The sequence below is a fragment of the Myotis daubentonii genome, chromosome 12 (genome assembly GCF_963259705.1).
Source record: "Myotis daubentonii chromosome 12, mMyoDau2.1, whole genome shotgun sequence".
Lineage (NCBI taxonomy): Eukaryota > Metazoa > Chordata > Mammalia > Chiroptera > Vespertilionidae > Myotis > Myotis daubentonii.
The window spans coordinates 20249406-20275549 of NC_081851.1; the positions used below are offsets into that span (position 1 = coordinate 20249406).

Sequence of the window (26144 nt, forward strand, 5' to 3'; positions counted from 1 at the left end):
CTCCCAGCCAATGCCCCTAGTCTGGGGGTTTGGAGGAGGAGGGGGTGCCTGGGGCACTGGCCTGTCCTTGATCCCTGGGTACCTGACACCCATGCTGACTGGTGGGCCATGGCTGACTTCTGCCCGGGGGCCTGGGGACCAGTGTGCAGGGCTGTGCAAGGGAGAGGCAAGAGCACACACAGGGCCCTTGGTGAGGATGGCGGGGCCGGTGCAACACAGGGTCAGGGAGAAAAGCCAGATGGCACGAGGCAGCCCCTAACTTCACCAGCAAGAAAACAGACCCAGAGAGGGAAGGGATTTCCACAAACTCATCCACTCAGGGCAGGTCACGCCTGGAAGCCTGAGCACAGCCCACTGTTTCCTTCCGTTCCTCATTTCCCGCCCAGCAGAGGGGGAGGCGGAGCTGACTGGGGGGACTGTGCTCTGTCCTCAGTCCACCAGCTCAGGCGCCTGGCGAGGGTTTCATCTTAGGCCACAAGGAAGAGAAATGAGTGAAGACCAGCCCCACTCAAAGCCCTTGCAGCCACCTAGACCCTTCTCCTGATCTGGGAAAGGGGGTGGTGGGAAGGAACGAGTGAGGCAGGTGAGGGGAACTCAAGGCTGAGGCTATGCAGGGGTGGCCACCCCACCACTTTTCCCTTCAGGCTGCCCCCCACTGAGCAGCGTGCCAGCTGGGCTTCCCTTTGGTGATACAACCAGTCCTTTCCCACCACAAGGGGGTGGGCAGAGCCCACGGAGGCCCAGTTCTGACCCTGCTCTGGGGATTGCCACCTTCTGTCAGCACCTCCCAGCCTGGAGCAGGTGTTGCAGAAGACCGGAGAAGAACCAAGCAACGCTTAGAGAGATGGAGTTACATTTATTATTACGCACGGGCCCAGAGAAAAATGCCTCTAGAATTCTGGGCGAAGTCACACAGGAAGTTTCCTGTATTTATACCTTTTTACCCTCTTTGTCTCCCAAATATGGGGTTTTCTGGTCACCTTTGCGAGTTCTTAAAGAGCCCCTGTTTTCTGGGGCTTTGAGACCTCAACCAAAGGCTTGGCCTGGTGCCAGAACTGATAAGTTCGTCGGGGAAGGTTTAATGGCCTCTCTGGAATGGGAGTAGTCTTATTTTCTGCCGGAAGCCGGTCCATCCTTGCTGCTTGACACAGTCGCTGCAGGAAAGAAACATCTGCACAGCATATGTTTCAAGGGACCTGGCGTATATAGCATACTGTTCTTAATATGTTTGCTCCCCTTAGCGCTGTGTGTTTTAACCAAGGTCACCTCTCCGAGAAAGGTTGTTTCCCCAGGTAGGAATTTTTCCCTGAAGTCAGGGAGGGGATGAAACTCCTTAACTAAGTGCCAGGCGGGTAGTTAATCACTACAAACAATCATGCTTAAGCTACATAATCTTTACTCCCTGGAATGGAGATAAGAAACGCCCTAACCTTTGTAATAGAAATTGACAGGATTAAAATCAACTGGGATAAATACGGATGTAACAAGACAATAAACACCAGAACCTCTCTGGAGATCCAGACCAGAACTTGGCTGGAGATCCAGGCTAGAGATCCTGGCTAGGCTGCTGATCAACTGAACGCTGTCTCTGTGTCATTCCTTCTTCGCCGACTCCGTCCACACCTTTGGGGACCCCTGGACCTGCTGGGGTTGGACCCCGGCAATTTTCCTTATTATTTAGCCAAGCAAGCATTTACAGAAGCCAAATAGTAGGGTTAAAATTTCAAACAGTTTTTGTATAAGATGGATACTTCATTCCCCACTGGTTTTATGTACATGAGTCAAATCATTGACTCTTTTGTGTCATTGTTGGGGAGGGAGTTATATTGACCCCTGAGAACTATAAGCTTCATAGAATTAATTCTCTGCCAAATAAAGCCAGTGGGCCTGTTTATAAGATAAGGGCCCAGAATGAGGGCCAGGAATAATCTCTACAGCAGTGGTTCTCAACCTGTGGGTCGCGACCCCTTTAGCGGTCGAACAACCCTATCACAGGGGTCGCCTAAGACCATCCTGCATATCAGACATTTACATTACAATTCATAACAGTAGCAACATTACAGTTATGAAGTAGCAACGAAAATAATTTTATGGCCAAAACCGGTTTGGCTCAGTGGATAGAGCGTCGGCCTGGGGACTGAAGGGTCCCAGATTCGATTCCGGTCAAGGGCATGTACCTGGGTTGCGGGCACATCCCCAGTAGGAGATGTGCAAGAGGCAGCTGATCGATGTTTCTCTCTCATCAATGTGTCTAACTCTCTATCCCTCTACCTTCCTCTCTGTAAAAAATCAATAAAATATATTTAAAAAAAGAAAAGAAAATAATTTTATGGTTGGGTCACAATATGAGGGACTGTATTTAAAGGGCCATGAGGTTGAGATCCACTGCTCTAGAGGGCCTGAAGAGTCCTGGACTCTCTACTTTGCCTGGTTCTCTTAAGCTGGCTGTGGTAAAGACACTTCGGGATCCCATCGAACTTGATTGCCATGAGGGTGGTCCTTTTCAGGTAGGAGTCAACCTTGGGTGGCAAATTTCTTTATCTAAACATAGTCACCGGGTTTGAAAGAATGGACCAGATCAGAAGTTGATACAGGCAGAGCATCTTGTACGTGCTTCTGGACTGCTTTCTGGGGGGAACGTAAAGCCTGTAAGGACTCGAATAAAGATTGGTTATGGATTTCACATTTTTTAGATTGGGTAGGTCAGGGTCTGGAAGAGTCACTAGAATCTGTAGAGGCCCCACTGGTTTTAGGGCAGCCTCCCAGGCTGCTTCCTCTGTGGCCCTGTTCCCTCTTGCTTCTGTGGAGTCCTGTACCTTGTAAATAGCATTATGTACATGAGCCATTGCAAATGAGTATCTGCTATCAGTATAAAGGGGCTCAATGGGCAGCCTGAGGAGCTACAGAACTACACACAGGAACGGCAAAACTCATTGAATGACAGACAAAGGGAGGTTAATGGCTTCCATTCTTAGTGCAACTGGCTAATAGAGGAAGAGTTTAAGCTGGAGACCCACACCAAGGGGGTGCAAATTGCCGGAAAGGCACACAGCTGGAGGTAAAGTGTTTGTCTGCCCAGTGCAATTGGCTGAGCAAGGAGCAGGAGGAGCTGCAGGTCTACACCCAGGAACCGCAAACCTCATGGAATGACAGGCAAAAGGAGGTTGACTACTTGCATTCTTAGTGCAGCTGGCTAAGAGAGGAAGAGTTGGAGCTGGAGACCCACACCAAGGGGGTGCAAACTTCCCTGAAGGGCACACACCTGGTGGTAGAGTGCTGGCCTGCCCAGTGCAATTGGCTGAGGGAGAAACAGGAGGAGCTGCAGATCTACACCAAGAAACTGCAAACCTCATTGAATGACAGGCAAATGGAGGTGATCCACTGGAAGGCCCAGTTCAAGGGGCTGAATGGGCATCAAGAGGAGCTGTAGATCTACACCCAGGAACTGCAAACTTCATTGAATGACAGGCAAATGGAGGTTAACTGCTTGCATTCTTAGTGGAACTGGCTGAATGGGCAGCAGGATGAGCTACAGATCTACACTCAGGAACTGCAAACCTCATTGAATGACAAGCAAATGGAGGTGATCCGCTGGCAAGCCCAGTTCAAGGGGCTGAATGGGCAGCAGGAGTACCTTCAGAGCTACACCCAGGAACTGCAAACTCATTGAATATCAGGCAACTGGAGGTGATCCCCTGGCAGGTCCAGTTCAAGGGGCTGAATGGTCAACAGGGGGAGCTGCAGATCTACACCCAGGAACTGCAAACCTCATTGAATGACAGGCAAATGGAGGTTAACTCCTTACATTCTTAGTGCAACTGGCTAAGAGAGGAAGAGTAGGAGCTCGAGACCCACACCAAGGGGGTGCAAACTGCCCTGAAGGGCACACACCTGGCAGTAAAGTGCTGGCCTGCCCAGTGCAGTTGGCTGAGGGAGAAGCAGGAGGCGCGGCAGATCTACACCCAGGAACTGCAAACCTCACTGAATGACAGGCAAATGGAGGTGATCTGCTGGAAGGCCCAGTTCAAGGGGCTGAATGAGCAGCAGGAGGAGCTACAGTTCTACACCCAGGAACTGCAAACCTCATTGAATGACAGGCAAATGGAGGTTAACTGCTTACATTCTTAGTGCAACTGGCTAAGAGAGGAAGAGAAGGAGCTCGAGACCCACACCAAGGTGGTGCAAACTGCCCTGAAGGGCACACAGCTGGCGGTAAAGAGCTGGACTGACCAGTGCAACTGGCTAAGCGAGGAGCAGGAGGAGCTGCAGATCTACATCCAGGAACTGCAAACCTCATTGAATGACAGGCAAATGGAGGTTAACTGCTTGCATTCTTAGTTCAGCTGGCTAAGAGAGGAAGAGTTGGAGCTGGAGAACCACATCAAGGGGGTGCAAACTGCCCTGATAGGCACACAGCTGGAGGTAAAGTGTTTGTCTGCCCAGTGCAACTGGCTAAGCGAGGAGCAGGAGGAGCTGCAGATCTACATCCAGGAACTGCAAACCTCATGGAATGACAGGCAAATGGAGGTTAACTGCTTACATTCTTAGTGCAACTGGCTAAGAGAGGAAAGTAGGAGTTGGAGACCCACACCAAGGGGGTGCAAACTGCCCTAAAAGGCACATAGCTGGCGGTAAAGTGTTGGCCTGCCCAGTGCAATTGGCTAAGGGAGAAGCAGGAGGACCTGCAGATCTACACCCAGGAACTGCAAACCTCATTGAATGACAGGCAAATGGAGGTTAACTGCTTGCATTCTTAGTGGAACTGGCTGAATGGGCAGCAGGATGAGCTGCAGATCTACACTCAGGAACTGCAAACCTAATTGAATGACAGGCAAATGGAGGTGATCCCCTGTCAAGCCCAGTTCAAGGGGCTGAATGGGCAGCAGGTGTACCTTCAGAGCTACACCCAGGAACTGCAAAACTCATTGAATGACAGGCAAATGGAGGTGATCCCCTGGCAGGCCCAGTTCAAGGGGCTGAATGGTCAACAGGGGGAGCTGCAGATCTACACCCAGGAACTGAAAACCTCACTGAATGACAGGCAAAGGGAGGTGATCTCCTGGGAGTCCATGTTCCATTGGCTGAATGGGCAGCAGAAGGAGCTGCAGATCTACACCCAGGAACTTCAAAACTCTCTGAATGACAGGCAAATGGAGGTGATCCGCTAGCACGCCCAGTTCAAGGGCCTGAATGGGCAGCAGGAGCAGCTGCAGATATAAACCCAGGAACTGCGAAACTCATTGAATGACCAGCAAATGGAGGTGATCCACTGGCAGGCCCAGTTCAAGAGGCTGAATGGTTAACAGGGGGAGCTGCAGATCTACACCCAGGAACTGCAAACCTCACTGAATGACAGGCAAAAGGAGGTTAACTGCTAACATTCTTAGTGCAACTGGCTAAGAGATGAAGAGAAGGAACTGGAGACCCACACCAAGGGGGTGCAAACTGCCCTTCAGGCGGTAAAATGCTGGACTGCCCAGTGCAATTGGCTGAGGGAGAAGCAGGAGGAGCTGCAGATCTACACCCAGGAACTGCAAACCTCATTGAATGACAGACAAAAGGAGGTAAACTTCTTGCATTCTTAGTGCAGCTGGCTAAGAGAGGAAGAGTTGGAGCTGGAGAACCACACCAAGGGGGTGCAAACTGCCCTGATAGGTACACAGCTGGAGGTAAAGTGTTTGTCTGCCCAGTGCAATTGGCTGAGCGAGGAGCAGGAGGAGCTGCAGATCTACACCCAGGAACTGCAAACCTCATGGAATGACAGGCAAATGGAGGTGATCCGCTGGCAGGCCCAGTTGAAGGGGGTGAATGGGCAGCAGGAGGAGCTGCAGATCTACACCCAGGAACTGCAAACCTCATTGAATGACCGGCAAATGGAGGTTAACTGCTTCCATTCTAGTGCAACTGTCTGAATGGGCAGCAGGAGGAGCTGCAGATCTACACCCAGGAACTGCAAACCTCATTGAATGACAGGCAAATGGAGGTGATCCACTGGCAAGCCCAGTTCAAGGGGCTGAATGGTCAACAGGGGGAGCTGCAGATCTACACCCAGGAACTGAAAACCTCACTGAATGACAGGCAAAGGGAGGTGATCTCCTGGGAGTCCATGTTCCATTGGCTGAATGGGCAGCAGAAGGAGCTGCAGATCTACACCCAGGAACTTCAAAACTCTCTGAATGACAGGCAAATGGAGGTGATCCGCTAGCACGCCCAGTTCAAGGGCCTGAATGGGCAGCAGGAGCAGCTGCAGATATAAACCCAGGAACTGCGAAACTCATTGAATGACCAGCAAATGGAGGTGATCCACTGGCAGGCCCAGTTCAAGAGGCTGAATGGTTAACAGGGGGAGCTGCAGATCTACACCCAGGAACTGCAAACCTCACTGAATGACAGGCAAAAGGAGGTTAACTGCTAACATTCTTAGTGCAACTGGCTAAGAGATGAAGAGAAGGAACTGGAGACCCACACCAAGGGGGTGCAAACTGCCCTTCAGGCGGTAAAATGCTGGACTGCCCAGTGCAATTGGCTGAGGGAGAAGCAGGAGGAGCTGCAGATCTACACCCAGGAACTGCAAACCTCATTGAATGACAGACAAAAGGAGGTAAACTTCTTGCATTCTTAGTGCAGCTGGCTAAGAGAGGAAGAGTTGGAGCTGGAGAACCACACCAAGGGGGTGCAAACTGCCCTGATAGGTACACAGCTGGAGGTAAAGTGTTTGTCTGCCCAGTGCAATTGGCTGAGCGAGGAGCAGGAGGAGCTGCAGATCTACACCCAGGAACTGCAAACCTCATGGAATGACAGGCAAATGGAGGTGATCCGCTGGCAGGCCCAGTTGAAGGGGGTGAATGGGCAGCAGGAGGAGCTGCAGATCTACACCCAGGAACTGCAAACCTCATTGAATGACCGGCAAATGGAGGTTAACTGCTTCCATTCTAGTGCAACTGTCTGAATGGGCAGCAGGAGGAGTTGCAGATCTACACCCAGGAACTGCAAACCTCATTGAATGACAGGCAAATGGAGGTGATCCACTGGCAAGCCCAGTTCAAGGGGCTGAATGGTCAACAGGGGGAGCTTCAGATCTACATCCAGGAACTGCAAACCTCACTGAATGACAGCTAAATGGAGTTGATCTCCTGGGAGTCCATGTTCCATTGGCTGAATGGGCAGCAGAAGGAGCTGCAGATCTACACCCAGGAACTTCAAAACTCTCTGAATGACAGGCAAATGGAGGTGATCCGCTAGGAGGCCCAGTTCAAGGGCCTGAATGGGCAGCACGAGCAGCTGCAGATATTAAACCTAGGAACTGCAAAACTCATTGAATGACAGGCAAATGGAGGTGATCTGCTGTCAGGCCCAGTTCAAGGGGCTGAATGGGCAGCAGGAGGAGCTGCACATCTACACCCAGGAACTGCAAACCTCATTGAATGACCGGCAAATGGAGGTGATCCGCTGGCAAGCCCAGTTCAAGGGGCTGAATGTGCAGCAGGAGTACCTTCATATCTACACCCAGGGACATCAAATCTCACTGAATATCAGGCAAATGGAGGTGATCCGCTGGAAGTTCCAGTTCAAGGGGCTGAATGCGCAGCAGGGGTAGCTGCAGATCTACACCCAGGAACTGCAAACCTCATTGAATGACAGGCAAATGGAGGCGATCCGCTGTCAGGCCCAGTTCAAGGGCCTAATGGGCAGCAGGAGGAGCTGCAGAAACACAGCAAGGAGGTCCAAACCTCCCTTAACTCCAAGAATCTAGAGGTGAACCTCTGGCATGCCCTGTACTAGGGACTGAAGGGGGAGCAGGAGGAGCTACAGACCTACAGGAAAAAGCTGCAATCCTCCCTGAAAGGCACACAGCTAGAAGTAATCTGCTGGCCTGCCCAGTGCAATTGGCTGAGGGAGGAGCAGGAGGAGCTGCAGATCTATACCGAGGTACTGCAAACCTCATTGAATGACAGGCAACTGACGGTCAACCTCTGACAGGCCCTATACGAGGGACTTTCGGGAGAGCAGGAAAAGCTTCAGACCCACACCAAGGAGGAGCAAACCTCTCTGAACGACACGAAACTAGAGGTGAACCACTGGCCCGCCCAGTGCCATTGGCTGAGAGAAGAGCAGGAGATGCAGATCTATAACAAGAAACTGCAAACCTCATTGAATGACAGGCAAATGGAGGTGAACTGCTGACAGGCCCAGTTCAAGGGGCTGAAGGGGCAACAGGAGGAGCTGCAGACCCACTCTAAGGAGGTGCAAACCTCCCTGAACGACACGAAGCTAGAGGTGAACTGCTTGCGGGCCCAGTGCAACTGGCTGAGGCAGGAATAGGAGTCTCAGACCCACAACAAGGAGGTGCAAACCTCCCTGAAGGACAGGAAGCTAGAGGAGAACCGCTGGCAGACCTTGTACAAGGGACTGAAGAGGGAGCAGGAGGAGCTACAGACACATACCAACAAGCTGCAAACCTCCCTGAATGGCACACAGCTGGAGGTGAACTGCTGGCCCACAGAGTACAACTGGCTGAGGGAGGAGCAGGAGGAGCTGCAGATCTACACCAAGGAGCTGCAAACCTCATTGAATGACAGGCACCTGAAGGTGAACCTCTGACAAGTCCTTTATGAGGGACTGTAGGGAGAGCAGGAAGAGCTGCAGACCCACACCAAGGAGGTGCAAAACTCCCTGAACAACTGGAAGCTAGAGGTGAACCGCTGGCAGGCCCTGTATGAGGGACTGAACGGGGAGCAGGAGGATCTGAAACCTACACCAAGATGCAACAGACCTCCCTGAAGGCACACAGCTGGAGCTAAACTGCTGGCCAGCCCAGAGCACATGGCTGAGGGAGTAGGAGGAGCTGCAGATCTACACCAAGGAGCTGCAAACCTCCCTGAATGACAGCGGCTGAAGGGGAACTGCTGGCAGGCCCAGGTCAAAGGGCTTAAGGGGCACCAACAGGAGCTGCACACCCACACCAAGGAGGTGCTAGCATCCCTGAATGACACTAAGCTTGAGGTGAACCATTGTCAGGCCCAGTACAAGGGACAGAAGGGGGAGCAGGAGGAGCTACAGACCCCACCAAGAAGCTGAAAACCTTCCTGAACAGTACAAGGCTAGAGGAGAACCGCTGGCAGGCCCTATACAAGGGACTGAGGGCGGAGTAGGAATAGCTGCTGACCCACACCAAGAAGCTGCACACCTCTCTGAATGAAACACAGCTGGAGGTGAACTGCTGGCACACCCAGTTCAAAGGGCATGAGGGACAGCAAAACGGGAGCTGCAGACCCACACCAAGGAGGTGCTAACCTCCCTGAAGGAAACACAGCTAGACCTGAACTGTTGGCAGGCCCTGTACAAGGGACTGAAGGGGGAGAAGGAAAAGCTGCAGACCCACACCAGTAAGCTGCAAACCTCTCTGAAGGAAACACAGCTGGAGGTGAACTGCTGGCACGCCCAGTGCAATTGCCATAGGGAGGAACAGGAGGAGCTGCAGATCTACACCAAGGAGCTGCAAACCTCCCTCTATGAAAGGCAGCTTGAGGTGAACCGCTGGGAGGCCCAGTTTAAAGGGCTGAAGGGGCAACAGCAGGAGCTGCAGACCCACACCAAGAAGCTGCAACCCTGCCTGAACTGCACGAAGCTAGACGTGAACCGCTGGAAGCCTTCTAAGAGGGACTGAAGTGGGAGCAGGAGGAGCTGCACACCCACTGCAAGGAGGTGCAACCATCCCTGAACAGCAGGAAGCTAGAAATAAACCACTGGCAGGCCCCGTACAAGGGACTGAGGGGGCAGCAGGAGGAGCTGCAGACCCTCCACAAGAAGATGCTTACCTCTGTGAAGGACACACAGCCAGAGGTGAACTGCTAGCAAGCCCTGTGCAACTGGCCGAAGGAGGAACAGGAGTAGCTGCAGATCTACACCACGGAGCTACAAACCTCCCTGAATGACAGCAGCAGGAGGGGAACTGCTGGCAGCCCCAGTTTAAAGGGCTGAAGAGGCAGCAGCAGGAGCTGCAGACCCACGAAAAAGAGGTGCTATCCTCCCTGTATGAAACAAAGCTGGAGGTGAACCGCGGGCAGGCCCAATGAAACTGGCTGAGGGAGAAGCATGAGGACCTGCAGATCTACACCACGGAGCTGCAACCCTCCCTATATGACAGGCAGCTTGAGGTGAACCCCGCTGGCAGGCCCTGTACAAGGGACAGAGGGGGGAGCAGGAAGAGCTTCAGACCCACAGCAATTGGCTGCAAACCTCTCTGAACGAAACATAGCTGGAGGTGAACTGCGGGCACACCCAGTTCAAAGGGCATGAGGGACAGCAAAACAGGAGCTGCAGACCCATACCAAGGAGGTGGTAACCTCCCTGACTGACACTAGCTGGAGGTGAACCACTGTCAGGCACTGTCCGAGGGACTGAAGGGGGAGCTGTAGGAACTTCAGATCCATACTAAGGAGGTGCAAACCTCCCTGAACGAAACGAAGCTAGAGGTGAACCGCTGGCAGGCCATGTACATGGGACTGAAGGGGGAGCAGGAGGAATTGCAGACCCACACCAGTAACCTGCAAACCTCTCTGTACAAAACACAGCTGGATGGAGGTGAACCACTGGCCGGCCCTGTACTAGGGACTTAGGAGGGAGCAGGAAGAGCTGCAGACCCACACCAAGGAGGTGCTAACCTCCCTGAATGACACTAAGCTAGAGGTGAACCACTGGCCGGCCCTGTACTAGGGACTGAAGGGTGAGCAGGAGGAGCTGCAGACCCATACCAAGGAGGTTGAAACCTCTCTGAAGGACACACAGCTGGAGGTGAACCACTGGCACACCCTGTCTGAGGGACTGAAGGGGGAGCAAGAGGAGCCTTTGCCACTTTAGGACGCAGGCACAGCTTCTCGGGGTCTGGTCTCTCACTTCTGCGGTGGTGGGGTGTGCAAAGCAGGTTTAGATGTTTCTGCTGCCTAATACATGGGGAAGGTTGACACCCCCAGAAAACTGAGGCACCTTGGAAGAGTAGCTATAAATCATTTCGTTCCATGCTGTACTCTGCTTCTGGACACTTGTCCATCCCTGCCTTTCCCCAGGCCTGTCAGGACCCAACTCACATGGCACCTCTGACTCCCCCTCATGGTGTGGTTCAGCTGACAAGTGTCTCTGAACACTTCTGGGGGCCCCGTGAGAACAGAAGTGCACAGGCCTGTCCTGCAGGACTAGCCTTGGGGTGGGGGACAGGCCAGCTTAGTGTTGCCTCATAGTACGCACTCTGGGTGCCCAGCATCTGACTCAGTGGGTGGGACAGAGTGGAGTTGAAGTCCTACTCAGAGGGTGCAATTCCGGCTGGGTTTTAAAGGCTGGTTAGGAGTTGGTTGTAAGGGCGAAGGGGCAGGCTGTGTAATGGGAGCTCAGGGCCTGGGATTATGGTGATACTGGTGAGTATCACCAGTGGTGGGTAGACCGGCTGGAACACTAGTTCAGAATGCTGGGGGCAGTGGCCAAAGAGGGAGAGCTGGGCCTTCTTCCTGCGTGAAGCCCCTCCATGTGCTCCAGCTCACATCGTTGATACTAGTCGGGGCTCCTTACCCACGCAGGCTCCATAAGGATGGGGTGCAGGCTGCTGAGGGCAGTGGAGAGACACAGGTCTGGAGCTCTCCATCCTGAGTTCAAGCCCAGCTTCACCACTGGCTGGCTTTGTGACTTGGGGCTCATTCCTTAATTGACCCAAGTCAGCCCCTTTGTGTGTAGGAACGGACTGTCCCTGCCTCCCTCTGGGGGCTGTTGTGAAGAGTGAATGTGGCAGAGACAGAGAGCACCTAGTGCAGGGCTGGGGACAGGCAGCGAAGGGGCTGCCAGGTGAAGCCAGAGTCACTGACCAAACCCTTCCCGCTGCCAGGCTTTGACCAGAACTGTGTCCACTGGTGGTAGGTGCATGGTTTCCCCTATACCGAGAATCTGGGGTTCAGGCCCGTGCGGGGAAATGAACATGTGCATAAGCAGGAGCTACTGGCCCATCTCCCAGGTGTTAGAACCCATGAGTGGGGCAAGCCTTGGAAAACTGCTCCCCAAGAGAAACAGACACATCAGCGTGTATCGGTGCTCGCAAACTGTGAGGGCATTCAGGGGAGACTCAGCCCCCTAAGACATGAGTGGCGCTGGGAGGAATCTGGAGGGGAGGACCAGGGGATGAGGGGAATGAGCTGAATGGCTTCCCTGTGCGTGCTGGGCACTGGGACAGGAATAAGTGCAGTGGAGTCCTCCTGTGTGTGTGTGTGTGGGGGGCTTTGAGGGCCCAGCCATTGTGTTCCACACTCAGCATGTGCCTGACACACAGAGGCCATAGTACTTGTTGTGTCTTACAGACCCCTCATTTCCAGGAAACTGCTGAGAGTAGGTGTGTGAAATGTTCAAATAGGAACTGCGTATTGAACAAGAGCTCCTCTGAATATTGTTCCAGAACCCAGATCAGTGGAGTGACTGTGAGAGGCCTAGCCTCAGCCCTCAAACCCAGAACAGACTCTCAGCCCCACCCCTTCCTTATTAAGGAAAGGGGCTCAGGCAAGTCTCATACCTGTCAGCAGGTGCACTCTTCCAACCACCTGAAGCTGTACGTGCCAGACAGCCTTCCCGAATTTAAATAGTGTCTTGCTTCGGGGATTTTTCCATCTGCCTGGCCTAATGGAGAAGGGCAGGGGCTCAAAAGCGGAGATAGGACTTCCCACTGCAGCAGCGTCATCCCTAGGTTGTTGGTTTGGTCCCAGGTGCCTGGAAGAGCCATCGTGATGACCAGGGGCCTTAACCTCACACCAAGAGCCTTCTCCAGGAGCAGCTGACGGTCGCTTGGTCCCAGGTCAATAAGCTGTACGAGCTTGAGGAGGAGAACGTGCAACTGAAATCAAAGCTGCGCCGCCTACATTTGGTAGGGCAGGCTATTGTTCCCAAGTGTAGCAGAGATGGGGGCAGTTTTCGGTTCATGTTGTGCCCTTCTCTGATGTTCAGCTACTGGGTCGGTGCTGCCGCCGGCACAGTGACTCGCTGATGGCGGAGAGTCGCTTGCTAAGCTCAGTGGCTTGAGTGGGCACCACTGAAGGCTCCATCACAGAGAGGCCTGATGCTGTGTTGCTTTCCTGTGAGGATGGAGGGATTGGGCCTCTTTTGCAAAAAGGGTCTCCCTGGCGTTTATGATGTGGGTTGAGCTGTGATGTGAGTCCCTACGGCCTTTCCAAGGCGTTAGGCCTGCTAAGGGGCCACAGAGCTGCCGTCACCATAGCACTTGCTCTAGAGCCCTGCGCTGTACGTCACTTTGTTCAGACACCACTCAGAGATTTTGGGTGTCTTCATCCCCTAGGTCACTGGGTCAGCATACCTTCTAGTGGTTGTAAGTCTCACAGCAGGGCTATTTGTTGGAGTCATTTCTGTGCAGCTGTGTTTTGGGAAGTGAGCAGGGGCATGGAGGTCCTTCATCCTGGGGGAATGAGGACAGATGCATGCGGGCTGGGGCCTGTCCAGAGCGTGCCCCAGTCCGCATCCTCACACCCCCCCTTCCTGCACATACAGGGCCAGGACATAGACCAGAAACACCTTGAGGAGCTGCAGGAAAAGAACTTGGCCCTCAAGACTGCACAGGGGCAGAATGTGGAGGAGTCTGCCCACCTGTGCTGGGAGCTGGAGCAGCTGTCAGAGGGTAGGCAGCAGCCGCTGGTGCCGTGGATGCAGTCTGATTGAAGACAATTATACTTTAATGGACACTAAGGGCCTTCTCCAGGGGGAGCTGACCATTTGGCTTCTCCCTCATGAGGAAGCTGAGCCCTTGGCTCTGAAACTCATGTGTCAGCCCAAGAAAATAGGGTTTTACTCAAGGGCCATTTGGAACTGTTTCATTGCAATTCTCCCCAAGAACATGAAGGGCCTGGCAGCCTTGAAGTCAGGACATGAAATGCAAAGGAAGTGCTGCCAGATTTCTCAGTGAAATGAGCGCTCTTTCCTCTCTCCCCTCAGATGGACCTGGATCAGAGGAGAGACCTGGACAGCAACTTCACAGAGAGGGATGGGGTGGGGCTGGCGCCACCTGGCTGCAGAGCTGGCTTGGATGGGGGACATAACCACTAGCCAGAAAGTGACTGTGCTGGCAGCCCACCCAGACCTGGGAGGCTGTTCTCTCCATCCATGCAGGGAGCAGGCAGAACGGCCAACATGGAGGGCTTGACCCATGCAGTCTCTGTGCAGTTACTCTATGCTGCCGCTGAGCAGGAGGCGATCCTAGGCCATCTGTCAATAAACGGTCAAGGCTGTGCTCCAATGACCCTTTACTGGTGGACATTGTCCTTTGAATTTTATAGAGTTTTTTTTTTTATGTCATTCTTTAAAAAAAATTTGTTTTTAATCATTTAAAAATGTAAAGACTTATTAGCTCACAGGCCATACAAAAGCGAGTGGCAAATCCTAGCTAGCTTGGCTCAGTGGTTAGAGCGCCAGCCCATGGACTGTTGGATCTCGGTTAAATTTCCAAGCACTGTTTCCCATCTTGAAATGGTTTCATTACAAGTAAAAATTACTTATTGAGTTACATTTCGCTTCACTCAGTGTGTAGCTTGATATGCTATTGGAGCAGCAACAACCACTAGTGTAGCTGTTAACATTCAAAATCACTAGAGATAGAAAGAGCATTGCATGGTAGCAACTGGAATAATTCAAAACAACTCCCTCCACTAAACTCTTCCTTAATCTTTTCCCTTCCTCAATGATCCCAGAATTTAACTCACCAGTCAAACTCATCTTAGCCCATGGTCCCACTGGCACAGGACGGTACAGAAACAAGGCACACACCCTTGGTTCTACTGGAAGAGCCATAGTTCACTGACACCACTGGAGCAACCTATAATTAAAATTAAAACCATTGTCAAAACTTTTTAAGAAAAAAGATAAAGAATGCCATCTATAGGTGAGTATCTCAGAGGAGGCAAGCTGTGTAAGAGGGACCCATGCACACATGTGGCCGAATCACCCAAAGGTGCTCATTCTCATGTGAACACACTTGCTCTGAGGGGAGACACATTCCTTTCATTTCTATTTGCTGTGAATGGAAACCAGCCGGTCTATATACCAAGACAGCACTCCCCAGGTATCCAAAAAGGGAAACCCAATGTCTAAGTGAATTTTACGTTTTACTTCATTTTAATCAATATACATTTAATCTTATAAAGTTATGTGTGGCTCAGTGGTTGAGCATCCACCCATGATCCAGGAGGTCACAGTTGGACTCCTGGTCAGGGAACATACCTGGGTTGCAGGCTTGATAAACCATAGAGGCGGGGCAGGGGGTAGCCAATCAATGATTCTCATCATTGAGGTTTCTATCTCTCTCAATTCCTCTCTCTGAAATAAATAAAAACATATTTTTAAAAACTTGTATGTGGCTAATATTGACTGTATTGGACAGAGTAGATTAAGATACTAGGAAACAACTGTGAAACAGTCATCCCCGAATCTCAGGACACCTTTCCACCACAAGTCCGCAAAGAAGACATGGACAGGCCATAAGTGTTCACAGTAGAAAGAGGAAGCTCACCATCCCACATGTCCCCACTGCCCTTCCCCTCACCACCTCCTCCTGGACTGAGGCACCTCCTTCAGGAGCAGTTTGACACTAAACTGCCCCATGTTCCTTGCAATTCGGCCTGTTCTACACAAGGGTTCAGGCAAGAGTCTCATAGTTGATTTCTGAGACACTATTTTCCTCCCTGATATAAACCACAATAGCAAAGAGAAGGGTTTTTCCTCTCCTTGATGCTGGGAGATTAGCATGAAATCATTGAGCAGCTGAATTCAAAACTGGATCCACCTAACTGTGGACTTGATATTTTGTGAGAAAAACAAATTAACAAGTTACTGTTAGTTTCATCACTATTCTTCTGCTTATAATTCTTAGCTTCCACACTGAATGAGAAACTTAAAACAATTGAGGGTGGACAAGGTTGTAGCATTTCATGGTATTGCAAAAACAACAACAACAACAACAAAAATGAAAACAAAAAACTATGGGCGCAGAGAGCAGGACAGGGGAAAGATGAGGGATACCTGAAAGGACACAAGACTTCCAGCGACTAACGAGGGAAAGGCTGGGAGACAGGGCATGGCACAACTCAAATGCAGATAAAGTTCTAGGGGTTCCAAAGTCATGGGATTAGGGGTACACAATTCAGAACACAGTACATGTAATGTCCCCAGCTGGAGATGGACGCCCACTGCTGGGGGAAGGACGAGCACGTGTAAAATTTGAACGGCTGCAGGCAGATTCCAAACCCAAAGGGCTGTGGCAGGGACGTTGCCAACAGCAGTTTCTGATGATGGTTGCTGCCTTGCTCCCAGCCTGGCCCGGGAAATCTCACTCATTGAAATTTTCACCTGGCCGATGTCAAGGTGTCCAACTCAAACACAGTGTTCCGTCCCTGGCAATTGCCTCATGGGGACACTGAGGCACCTGTCACTTTACACCCACCACATGGATTAGCTCCTCCCGGAGTCCTCTGGTCAGATTCCTGCCCTGTGATCGCCTTTCTCCCATCTGCAGTCTCCAGGCATTTGCCACTTTGCAGAATCTGCCATCTCCATAATGAGGGTCTTAAAATGCCCTTTAATGTAAAAGGATAAAACATAACTTGCTCTTTTGAAGTCAAAGGATTTCACAGGCCAAATCTACCATGTACACTTTTCCCACACTGGAGAGGGACAAGGTTCCCACACCCTTTCCAGCAATGTCAGTAGCAGGGAAGTCTCTGGTACCTGAGAAGGAATGTCATGCAGGACAGTACCCAGTTCTGACCTGCATGCCCTTGGGCAGACATTTGATATTTCCTAAGCCTCTGTGTTCTCATCTCTATAACGAGGATGTTTCTTGAGGAATGACAGGGCCTGGGCTCTTCATATACACTATTACTACAAGGCGGTTGGTTGATCCTCAGCTAAAGGGAAGGGGGAGGGGGAAGATGCCAAGAAGGTGGCAATTGTATGAACATGTACGGAACTTCAGTGGCATTTTGAAGACCTAGAACCTTGTCCAGCTAGGGCACTCCTCTCCCTCCTCTCACACATGTCTCAGTGGGGCTGGGACCTCCGGACTGAGCTCCAAACCTCCATCCTTGTGGGATTCACGGTCATGCCGCTGACATGGATATCCTTCCTTCTCCCACCCAGTGTGCAGCTGAGGGAACTGGTAACCTGCATGAGTCCTGCAGGATGCAGGCCCTCCAGGAAGGCACCTCGGAGAAGGTGGCCATGGCCATGGTACCAGCTTTCCCGGGGGGAATCGTCCCCCACGTCTCCACGCTGGCCTGCTCCAGAGCCCAACGGTTCCTGGACGAGCTTCTAACTAGGTGAGCACACACTCGTGACTCTGCCCACTGCTAGCTGTGAGGCATGAAAACGTCACCACATCTTCCCGAGTCTCAGGATGCTCCTCTGAAAAGTGGGCTGCTGGGGGGCGGGGGGAAACCTCATAGCACTGCTGTGGGGACAAGCCATGGCAGGTCTCACCTGCTCCCTGGCTCTGCAGACAGGGTAGCTGGATGTGCGGCGGTTGTTGGTGGCAATTCTTTCACTCTGTCCCATGGAAAGAACTCTGACACACCCATCAGCGGCCTGTGGCATCGGAGGTTGGAAAAGCACATGCAAAGCAACCTGTTAAGCAGTGTGAGATTTCACCTAGCCGGTCCTGGTCCTTGGTGGACCACACTGGGGATTTCTGGGGAGAGCAGGGGCCCAGGCCCACTCAGATGTATGGCATGCTTCTGGTTGGAGTTTCTTTACTCGAAAATGTGCACGCACTTTTGGAGACACTTAGCCTGGCATGGTGGCTAGGTTACCTCTATGACCTGTCTTACCATTCTGACCTCTGTTAGTATTGTGACCTACTGCCAGGTGATATACCATAGGGCTGGCTACATGGGGGCTTCAGAGCAGAGTGACTCCCTAGCAGGCTCAGGAAAGGGCTCCCCAAAATGTTTAAACTGAGACATGGCTGTTGAGACAGAGCTGGCCCCATGGAGACCTGGGGAAGCCACCCCAAAAGGAGAGGCAGTGCCCCAGGGCAAGGACAGCCAGGCTGGATGGGAACAGCAGAGAGCGGGGGGTCGGGGGGGGGACATAGAGGGCCCTAGTGTGGGTTGAAATTGCTATCACAGCAGGAAGGCTTTTAGGCACGAGAATAGGGGGATCTGATTTATATTTTTTAAAGATCACTCGGTGATTTGACATTTGAAATGATATTTGACATGTATCCTGAGAGCCCGGGAGGATTTGGGCAGATGAAGACGGTGAGATGTGCTTCATGTGCAGACAGTGGACACGGCCTGGAGGCAGGACAGATGAACACTGGGGACCAGAGCACATGCCTCGCAGAGCCTGTGAGTGATGGGACCAGGCAGGGAAACAGAAGACCCTGCATGGATGGGGCAGGGCAGGGGGAAGGGGTCCTTCCATGGAGGGGGGAGGGTAGCGGAGGCAGTGAAACCTCCATGGAGGGGGCAGGGCAGGGAAGAGAGAGGACCCTCCATGGAGGGGAAAGGAAGGGAGGAGAAGGGACCCTCCATGGAGGGAAGAGGGCATGGAGGAAAGGGGACCCTCCATGGAGGGGACAGGCAGGGAGGAGAGGAGACCCTCAATGGAGGGGAGAGGGCAGGGAGGAGAGGGGACCCTCCATGGAGGGGACAGGAAGGGGGAAGAGAGAACCCTCCATTGAGGGGAAAGGAAGGGAGGAGAGGGGATCCTCCATGGAGGGGACAGGCAGCGAGGAGATAAGACCCTCCATGTAAGGGAGAGGGCAGGGAGGAGAGGGGACCCTCCATGGAGGGGACAGGGTAGGGAGAAGAAGGGACCTTCCATGGAGGATGCAGGGCAGTGGGGACAGGGAATCCTCCATGGAGGGACAGGCAGGGAGGAGAGGGGACCCTCCATGGAGGAGACAGGGCCAGGACAAAGGGAATCCTCCATGGAGGGTACAGGGCAGGGACGAAAGGCGACCCTCCATGGAGGGTACAGGGCCATGGGGAAAGGGAACCCTACATTGAGGGGACAGGCATGAAGGAGGGGGACCCTTCATGGACGGGACAGGCAGGGAGGAGAGGGCACCCTCCATGGAGGTGTCAGGCAGGGAGGAGTGGGGAATCCTCCATGGAGGGTAAAGGGCAGGGACGAAATGGGACCCTCCATGGAGGGTGCAGGGCAGTGGGGAACCTTCCATGGAAGGGACAGGTAGGGAGGAGAGCGGACCCTCCATGGAGGGGAGAGGGCAGGGAGGAGATGGGACCCTCCATGGAGGCGGCAAGGGTAGGGAAAAGAAGGGACCCTCCATGGAGGGTGCAGGGCAGTGGGGAACCTTCCATGGAAGGGACAGGTAGGGAGGAGAGTGGACCCTCCATGGAGGGGTGAGGGCATGGAGGAGATGGGACCCTCCATGGAGGCGGCAAGGGTAGGGAGAAGAAGGGACCTTCCATGGAGGGTGCAGGGCAGTGGGGACAGGGAACCTTCCATGGAGGGGACAGGCATGGGTGTGAGGGGAAACTCCATGGAGGTGATGGGCCAGGAGAAGAGGGGACCCTCCTTTCCGGGACACGTAGGCAGTAGAGGGGTCCCTCCATGGAGGGAACAGGCAAGGAAGAGCGGGGACCCTCAATAGAGGGGATGGGTCAGGGAGGAGAAGGATACCTCCATGGAGGGGAAGGGCAGGGAGGAGAGGGGACCCTCCATGATGGAGAAGGGCAGGGAGGAGTTAGGACCCTCCATGCAGGGGGGACTGTAGGGTGATGGGAACTCTCCATGGAGGGGACAGGCAGGGAGGAGAGAGGACCCTCCATGGAGGGGACAAGACAGGGAGGAGATGGGAACCTCCATGGAGGGGACGGGTCACGGAGGAGAAGGTACTCTCCATGCAGGGGGACAGTAGGGTTATGGGAACCCTCCATGGAGGGGACAGGTAGGGAGGAGTAGGGACCCTCCACGGAGGGCATGGGTCAGGGAGGAGAAGGATCCCTCCATGGAGGGTACAGGGCAGGGAGGAGACGGCAGAGACGGGGAAAGGGAAACCTACAGTGATGGGCCAGACAGGGAGGAGAGGGGACCCCTCCATGGAGGGGACAGGGCAGGGAGGAGAGGGGACATTCCATGGAGGGGACATGCCATGGAGGAGAAGGGACCCTCAATAAAGGGGACAGATCAGGGAGGAGAAGGATCCTTCCAGGGAGAGGAAGGACAGGGAGGAGATGGGAACCTCCATGGAGGAGATGGGTCAAGGAGGAGAAGGTACCCTCCATGGAGGGGGGAGGGTAGGGGACAGGGAAGGGAGAATAGGGGACCCTCAATGGAGGGGGCAGGGCTATGGGGAAGGGATACAGGGAACCCTCTAAGGATGGGCTGGGCAGGGTGGAGAGGGGACACTGCATGAAGAAGGGAGGGCAGGGGAAGTGGGGACCCTTCATGCAGGAGACAGGGCAGTGGAGCAGGGGACCCTCCATGGAGGGAAGAGGACAGAGAGTGAGGAGAACCTCCATGGAGGTTATAGCTAAAGAGGAGATGGGACCCTCTGTGGAGGTAACAGGGCAGGGAGGAGAAGGGACCCTCCAAGGAAGGGAAGGATAGTGGGAATGGGTGCTCTATATGGAGGGGGAAGTGCAGGGGGTTTGGGGAACAGGGAACTCTCCATTGATGGGGCAGGGCAGTGGGGACTGGCAACATGGGACCCTCCAAGGATTGGCCGGTCAGAGAGGAGCGGGGACTCTCCATGGAGGAGGGAGGGCAGGGAAAGTGGGGACCTTCATGGAGTGGACTGGGCAGAGAGGAGAGGGGACTCTCCTTGGAGAGGACAAGGCAGGGAGGAGAAGGCACCCTCCATGGAGAGGGCAGAGCAGAGGAAAAGGGAACCCTCCGTGGATGGGACAGGGCAGGGGGGAGAGGGCATACTCCTTGGAGTGGACTGGGCACGGAGGAGAGGGGACCCTCCAGGGAGGGGGCAGGGCAGTGGTGACAGGGAAACCTCCATGGAGGCTACAGAACAGGTGGGGCAGGGAACCCTCCATGGAGGGGGCAGGGCTCGAGGGGGGGGGCTGGCCAGGGAACCCAACAGGGATGGGCCAGACAGGGAGTAGAGGGGACCCTCGTTGGAGGGGGCAGAGCAGAGGAACAGGAAACCCTCCATGGATGGGACAGGGCAGGGGGGAGAGGGCACACTCCATGGAGGGGACAGGGCAGGTAGGAGAGGGGACTCTCCATAGAGGGTGGAGGGCAGGAGACAGGGAAACCTTCATGGAGGGGGCAGGGCAGGGGGACAGGGAAACCTTCAGAAAGGAGTTAGAGCTGGGGGACAGGAACTGCACTTGCAGGGATGGAATAGTGGGTACAGAAAACCCTCCATGCAGTGGGGGGGACAGGAAGGAAGGGAACCCCAATTATAGGGGGCAGGGCAGGGAGGAGAGGGGAGACCAGGAACCCTCTATGGGGAGGGGGCAGGGCAGTTGGACAGGTAATCCCCATGCAGAGGGTAGGACAGGAGGAAAGGGAACCTCACTTTGAGAAAGCAGGGCACAGAGGAGACAGAACTATCCATTGAGGGAGCAGGGCAGGGGGACAGGGATCCCAACTTTAGGGGGAGGGGCAGGGAGGAGAAGGTACCCTCCATGGATGGGGCATGGCAGGGGTGTAGAGAACCCCACTTTGAGGGGGAGGGTCAGGGAGGAAAGTTTCCTTCATGGAGGGGGCACGGCAGGGGGACAGAGAACCTCACTTTGAGGGGGCAAGCAGTGGAGAAAGGGAGCCCCAGTTTGAGGGAGAAGGGCAGGGAGGAGACAGAATCCTACATGAAGGGACAGGGCATGCATGAGAGGGAACAGGGAACCCTCCATGGAGAGGAGAGGCTGGGGGGATAGAGAAGCCTACTTTGAGACAGCAAGGATTTTAGCACAGGTCCTGAAATAGATGGCAGGGCAGGGGGGAGAGGGCATCATCCAGGGAGGTAGCAGGGCAGGGAGGACAAAGGACCCCACATAGTCTGAGCAAGATAGGGGGGGTTAGGGCACCATCCATGAAGGGGCCAGGGAAGGGGGGACATGGGAGTAGAGATAGGTAACAGGAGAAACAGACCCCTCCATGGAGAGTTCCCTGTTCCCCATGGTGGAGCCCTTGCACCCAGCCCTGCCCCTTGGCAGCATTCCCTCTCATACCTGTCCATCGGCCCCTCCCCTGGTCCCCTGACCCTGCTGCCCTGCCTTCCCATGGAGGGGCTGCTGTCTCTCCTGCTCTGACCACTCTGTGGTTGGTCCCCTTATCCCTCTGCCCTTTCCCTCCATGCAGGGTCTTCTGTTTCCCTGCCCTGATCCCTCACTCACAGGCATCTGAGGGGCATATGCTCTGGTCTGTCCAGTGTTCATCTCTCCTGCCTCCAGGCCGAATGTCCACTCTCTGTACCTGAAGCATATTCTCACCTTCTTCATCTGTCTAAATCCTACCCGTGCTCTCAAGACACATCTCAAATATCATTTCAAATGTCAAATCACAAGCAGGGGAAGGGGGGTGGAGGGTGGGGGCTGGGAAGTTGGGGGTGGAGGATGGGAGGTGTGGGGTGTGGGGTGCGTGATGGGGGGGCGGTGGGGGGTAGGGTTGGGGGTAAGAGTGGGAGGTGGGGGTGAGGGGTAGTGTTGGGGGATGAGAGCTGGCGGGAGGGTAGTTGGGGGTGGCAGATGGGGGCTGTGCTTTGGGGATGTGGTGAGGCAGATGGGGGCTGGGTGTGTGGGGTGTGGGGTGGCAGGTGGGGTGGCGTGTGGGGAGTAGGGGGTAAGGTTGGTGGTGACAGGTAGGGGAGGGAGAAGAGGGCATAGGGGGGATAAATGGTGATAGAAGGAGACTTGACCTGAAGCCAGTGAGCACACAATGCGATATACAAATGATGCATTATAGAATTGCACACCTGACCTATGCAATTTTATTAATGAATGTCACCCAAATAAGGTTGATTAAAAATAAATAAAAGGTGGGTCTTTTGAGGTTGATTAGGTTATGAGGGTGGAGCCCTCGTGAATAGGATTAATACCCTTTTCAAAGATATCCCATGCTAGACTTATCAGGAGATGCTTTTATATGTTATATAAATGTCTAACCACTATTTTGTACACTTGAAACTAATATTGAATGTTATCCCTAATTGAAAAAAAATTAAAGAAGTAATTTTTAATAAAAATGAAAATGCAAATCAGAGTGATCTTTAAAAAATATAAATCAGATCATTACACTCTGTGCCTAAAAGCCTTAAGTGCTCCAGAAGGGGTCAGCTCTCCAGACAGAATCATGCCTGTGAGGGTGTTACACTGCTGGGAGAGGAATGCCCTGTCTTCTTCCTCCAGTAGCTCCCTTCACTGCTCTGGTGATGTGTGGCACTGGTGCAGGGCAGAACTGTGCTTCCTTGAGAGTGAGCTAAGCATCACGTTGGCTGCTTAGTTATAGTGTGGGAGCAGACACACAGAAAATAAATTTAAGCCTTAAAAGTTCTCACAGCATTTCAACCCTCCAAACGGACCTCTATCCTCCCTTCCCTACACTCCAGCCAGCCTGGCTCACCCAGCCTTGAGGAAAGAAGGCAGGGACAGTGCTGCCCGGGAAGCCAGTGAGCATGCATGTGGTCGGAAGTCTGGAGAGAGCTCCAGTTCTCTTAGGACAGAAATGGAGGGATGAATCTGCTGAAATCAGCCACCCATGAGGGGATTCTACTTTTCACTATGTGATGGCTGGATTGCACCTGCATGATCCCACCATGCTCTCGCTCCCCTGTGGGGATCCATGAGTCATCTACAACAGGAAGCAGCTCTCTGGCCTTTGAGAATCCACAGACCTTCTGCAAAGCCCTTAAGCTCACACGTCTGATCTCAGACTACAGATTCCAGACACCTTCAATCCTGGGAAGCAGCCTCTTTTGACTTTTTCATTCTCCTCCTACAAACAATGCCAGGTCTGTGTCTTCTGTACACTGCTCAAGGATGTGTGAGGACCCAGCGGGTGGCAGCTGGATGTGGTATACCCTGGGACATTTGCTGAGTGGCCTCAGACCCAACACTGACACTGAGCTTGAACCTGCATCCATCTGGTGAGCACCACTCACCTCTACCTGGGCACTCCCTGAGAACCTCCCTCATGCAACTTGAGTGCTTCCAGAGACTCTTTCATTAACTGAGACAAACAGGCACCCGGCAGATGGAGGCAGACAGGGAGGCAGAACATGGTGTGCTCTGGGGCTTTTGCTGACCTGCCCCCAGGCTCAATGCTAGTCAAAGCCAGCTTTGGTGCCCTGCTTGGACCTTCCTGTGCTCACTGGGCCTCAGCAGAGGCTGTCACAAATTGTGAATTGCTTTGTAGATGCAAAGAGTTTGCCCTGGGAGAGTCACATCAAGCATCTGACATTGTTCAGCACCAGAGTCCCTCCCAGGAAGCCCCAGGAACAACAAGCCGATAGCCAGCTTCAGAGCACATCAGAGAAGGATACAATTAGCCTCAGAAGCGGCAGATCCAAAGAGAGATCTAGGCAGGCACCAGACCCCGCTGAGATGAATTGCGCTCCACGTGGTCAACACCTGTCAGCAGCTCATACACTACACTGTAGGCAGGGTACACTGTGGTCACAGCCAACTAGCCTGAGCATCGAATCACTACATGAATGGGCCAACAGCCATCAAGAATCAACTACCACAGGAAGGTTCACATAACACACACGGGACATCCCTGGAGCACTCAACTCAGATGATCAAGAAGAAATTGCCACTGGGTTCCACAGGACTCCTACTACACGAAGCCACACTACCAAGACCTGGATTTTAATACAGAGAAAGAAACACACAGAGGCAGCCAAAATGCAAAGAAACATGCCCCAAATTTAAGAACAGGGGACACATCCAGAAAAAATGCTAAAGAAAGTGAGGCAAGCAATATTTCAGATAGTTAATTTAAGTTAGGTGAAGAATGGATGAAATCATTGGGAACTTGAAAACTGATAGTAGGCATGAAAAAGAACATTTAAGCCATATAAAAGATCCAGTCAGAAATAAAGAGTAAAATCTTTGAAATGAAGAATACACTAGAGAAAATAAATAATTTGATTAAGGAGAGAATCAAATTAGTGATTTGGAAGACAAGGTCACAGAAGACAAAAGCAGCAAAAAGAAAAAAGAACTTTTAAAAATGAGGAATGTTTAGGGGACTTTTGGGACAACATGACACATTAACAACAACCACATTATAGGAGTACAAGGACAAAAGAAAGGTTAAGGGACTACACCATATTAAAAGAAATAATGACCGAACACTTCCCTAACCTGGTGAAGGAAGAGACACACGTCCAGGAAGCAGAGTCCCAAACAAGATGAACCCAAAAAGGCTTGACACCAGGACACATCATCATGACAATGACAAAGATTAAAGACAGGACATCTTAAAAGCAACAAAAGAAAGACGGTCAGTTACCTACAAGGGAGCTCCCATAAGACTGTCAGCTTATTTCTCTACAGAAACATACCAGGCCAGTAGGGATTGGCACAAAATATTCAAAATAATGACAAGCTAGGACCTTCAACCAAGACTACTTTACCCAGCAAGGCTGTCATTTAAAATTGATGGAGAAATAAAGAGCTTCCCAGACAAGAAACAGCAAAAGAAGTGTGTTACCACCAAACCATTAGTATAAGAACTATCAAGAAGGAATAAAAGGGAAACAGAGCTAAAAGAATAAAACATATCTACAAATAATCACTTTAAATGTAAGTGGCTTGACTGCTGCAATTAAAAGACATGGTAGCTGAATCGATAAGAAATCAAGAACCATATATATGCAGTCAACAAGAGACCTATCTCAGAATGAAAGATATACAGACAAAAAGCAAGGGGATGGCAAAAGGTATTTCATGCAAATACAAATGAAAAATAAGCCGGGGAGGTAAACCTAGAGCTGACAAAATAGACTTTAAAACAAAGGCTATATTGAGCAATAAAAATGGACACCACAGAATGATAAAGAGAGCAATCCAACAAGAGGATATAATCCTTGCAAACATGTATTTCTTCAACATAAGAGCAAGTAAATGTGTAAATCAAATCCTGATGTACATAAATGGAGAGTTCAACAATAATACAGACGTAGTAGG

The 26144-nt window shown here is 52.5% G+C and overlaps 1 non-coding gene across 1 annotated transcript; it reads left to right on the forward strand.

Moving 5' to 3' along the window:
* The first annotated feature begins 23273 nt into the window (after positions 1-23273).
* Positions 23274-23476, forward strand: LOC132214062 (small nucleolar RNA SNORA74). The gene has a single exon (XR_009448160.1). It is a non-coding gene; the product is annotated as a small nucleolar RNA SNORA74 (small nucleolar RNA).
* The last annotated feature ends 2668 nt before the right edge of the window (positions 23477-26144 follow it).